Here is a 4209-nt window from a genome sequence, read left to right as displayed (position 1 = left end):
GCAGCCAAATGGTTTATTTGTGCGAGGCCTGGTTTAGTTTGTAGAAAAGACTAGCAGTGTGGTATAGCTAATTTATCATATACACGTGCTTAGTTAGCTTAGTAAAATTGTCGTTTATTAGTGCGAAGATTAGTTAAATGACTATCGTTTATTACCAAACTTAGCACTTAAAAGGCTTGACCATGAGATGCCAAGTGATATTTAAAATTTATTATGGTACTAAAAAATAACACTCAGTGTCAAAAAACTTGAAATAATTGCATTTAAATGATAAGAACATCTTTACAGTACTTGGTAATACAATGTATTTTGATTAAGTAAACAGATGTACCTTTTTCATAATATACATGTCAGTATCGTGTGAATAAAAAAATATATAGCTGGCACGCAATCATACCACGATAAGAAGTACAATGTCTTGATTAGTTACTGATCTCTGGGCTTGTGTACCCTGCCTTGATTTATTGTTAGCAATTAAGATAACTCCCTTTGAAGACGGAAGTAACAGAATCATGACTGAACGTAGTTTTTAGCACTGCCAAGCTTAAGCAAACCGTTGGGCATCCCACCTCCATGCCGTCGTCAGCCAGAAACAGGACGAGGTTATTTCCACAGGGAATACATGATTTTTCACAAAACGAGTTACAAAAAAAAGCAAAAGGGAGTAATGCGATGTTACACACACACACACACACAAAAAAATGTGTGCACAAAGCAATCCTTTTCATGTCTAGCATTTAATAATTTTTATCAAAAGACTTTGGGCCATTGTGCAATAGTTAAGCATTACACTGTGTAGATATGTATACATTATATATATATATATATATATATATATATATATATATATATATATATATATATATATATACATATACATACATACATATATACACACACACACCTACTGGCACATAACACACACAAGAAGACCAATAGTCACATCAGTGACAAGAGTGCGTGACGAGATAACGAATTTCGCAGGACAAGACTTGAAATGATCACAACACAGAAAAATATCGTGTAAACATATATATATATATATATATATATATATATATATATATATATATATATATATATAGAGAGAGAGAGAGAGAGAGAGAGAGAGAGAGAGAGAGATAGATATATAGATAGATAGATAGATAGATGATAGATACATACATACATACATACATACATACATACATATATACATACACACACAGATAGATATATATATATATATATATATATATATATATATATATATATATATATATATATATATATATGTACACACACACACACACACACACACACACACACACATATATATATATATATATATATATATATATATATATATATATATATATATATGTTGTGTGTGTGTGTGTGTGTGTGTGTGTGTGTGCATACACACACAGACACATATATAGAGTCCTCACTTGCTTACCCTTTTCCCTGATTTTAGAGAATTTTAAAAATTCATATTTCGTATTCGTATTCATATTGCTAATAACACCATAATAATTTTAATGCCAGTAATATGAATAACATATTCAATTTTAACAGCATAAAAAATCCCGAAAACACAAGGGAGAGAGAATTAGGTGCGAGAATGATCTAATTAGACTGTGCTAATTAGATACTTGTAGAACTATCTAATGGTAAAATTAGATGGAATGTAAGGAAACAATGTATGAAAAAAAAAAATGTATGAAAAATAATGTAAGAAAAATGAATGTCTACGGAAAGAGTGGGATGACGGGGTTTAAAGTATTTTTAAAGTGGAATGTCACTTCTTGGAGTAATATAATATTGGATAAAAGCGGAATGTCGGTGCTTGGAATAACATCAATGTGGAATGTATGTGTTTTGTTAATGTTTTGAGTATCATAAAGACGGAATGTCAATGTTTTGAGTAATAAAACAGCTGAATGTTGGTATTTTGAGTATTCTTAAAGCGGAATGTCGGTGTTTTGAGTATCATGAAAACATAATGTTAGTGTTTTAATTATTTAAAAAGTGCAATCTCAATGTTTTGAGTATTATGATAGCTAAATATCGGTGTTTTTAGGATTATAAAAGTGGAATGTCCGTTCTTTAGTATCATATAAGCGAAATGTCCGTGTTTTGAGCATTATAAGGTGTTATAAAAGTGGAATAGCGGTGTTTTCAGCACTGGAAAAGTGGAATGTCGGTATTTTGAGTTCATAAAAGTGGAATGTTGGTGTTTTGAGTATCGTGAAACCAGAATGTCAGAGTTTGGAGTATCATAAATGGACATTCCGCTTCTGAAATACTCAAACACCGACATTCCGCTTACATGTACTCAGAACACTGACATTCCACTTTTCAATACTGAAAACACCGACATTCCACTTTTGTAATACTCATTCTGCTTTTATAATAATCAAAACACGGAAATTCCGCTTCTATAAAAAATAAAAAAAATCCCGTTTCTGTAATGCTCAAAAACGCCGTTATTCTGCTTTTATGATACTCAAAACACTGACATTCTGCTATTATAATACTCAATACACTGATATTCCACTTTCATGATACTCAAAGCACCGACATACCGTTACTGTAATATTCAAATAATTGATATATCGCTTTTATGATACTGAATACACTGACGTTCCACTTTATGATACTCAAAACATCGACATTCCGCTTCTACAATACTCAAATCACGGACATTCCACCCTTATAATACTCAAAACACCGACAACCCGCTTCTATAATACAAAAAAAAACATCCCTTTTCTGTAATACTCAAAACACTGACATTCCACTTTTAAGATGCTCAAAACACTGACATTCCACTTTTATGATGCTCAAAACACTGGCATTCCACTTTTATGATGCTCAAAACACTGACATTCCACTTTTATGATGCTCAAAACACTGGCATTCCACTTTTATGATGCTCAAAACACTGGCATTCCACTTTTATGATGCTCAAAACACTGACATTCCACTTTTATGATGCTCAAAACACTGGCATTCCACTTTTATGATGCTCAAAACACTGACATTCCACTTAAAAATAAAAGAAAAAAAGAAATCCACTTCTATAATGCAAACTGACATTCCACTTTTATAAATCAAAACACTGACACTCCACTTTCATAAAACTCACAGCGATGACGATCCACTTTTATGACATCCAAACACCGGACATTCCACTTTCACGATACTCAAAACGCTGACTTTGCACTCCTGTAATACTGGAAAACACTTACATTCCACTTTTATGATACTCAAAACACTGATATACCAGTTTTATAAAAAAATTAAAACACACGCACAAACACACACACACATACACATTAATATATATATATATATATATATATATATATATATATATATATATATATATATATATACATTCATATATATGTTAGTATCTCTCTCTCTCTCTCTCTCTCTCTCTCTCTCTCTCTCTCTCTCTCTCTCTCTCTCTCTCTCTCTCTCTCTCTCTCTCTCTTTCTCTCTCTCTCTCTCTCTCTCTCTTTCTCTCTCTCTCTCTCTCTCTCTCTCTCTCTCTCTCTCTCTCTCTCTATATATATATATATATATATATATATATATATATATATATATATATATATATAAAGAGAGAGAGAGAGAGAGAAATCTTTATATACTGAGATCATGTTTGGCACTGAAGGTGTGTGCCTTAATATATGCGAAACCGCAGTTGTATGCCTCAAACCTATCCTTCAGGCTGCATGCTTTCAGGCACGTATCCTCTGACTATCAAAAGAGATGGTGCATATACGCTCATAGACATATACAGAGATAAAGGGGAAAAGATAGAAGGTAAGAGAGAAAGAAAGGAGGGGGAGAGGGGGTGCACGTATTTAAATTCATACACACATATTTGGATAACCCTTAGGGCCACATACACAAAGATATCGGCAAGTATCATGCACACAACATGACTTAAAAAACAAAAAACAAATCTGCCAACCCTTTCCCTCCTCTCTACATCTCACTCGTTCCTTGTGTTGCCACCTGCATGACCGCGGCCGTCGTGGCGCCGGTCAGGGGGTCTTCATGGTCTTGCAGTCATGCCCAAGGACGTGTGTGTGTGGGGGGGGGGGGTAGGAGGAGAGAGGGGGTTGAGGGGGAACGGGCAACGACTCATCCAAAGCAAAGCATCGAGCTCCTCTATATGTGTTTCGCCCTACACTTCAGCGTTTGTAGGAGGTC

This window comes from Penaeus monodon, chromosome 36, assembly GCF_015228065.2.
Source record: "Penaeus monodon isolate SGIC_2016 chromosome 36, NSTDA_Pmon_1, whole genome shotgun sequence".
NCBI lineage: Eukaryota > Metazoa > Arthropoda > Malacostraca > Decapoda > Penaeidae > Penaeus > Penaeus monodon.
The sequence above is the reverse complement of the archived record's forward strand: the minus strand, read 5'-3'. Positions refer to the sequence as shown.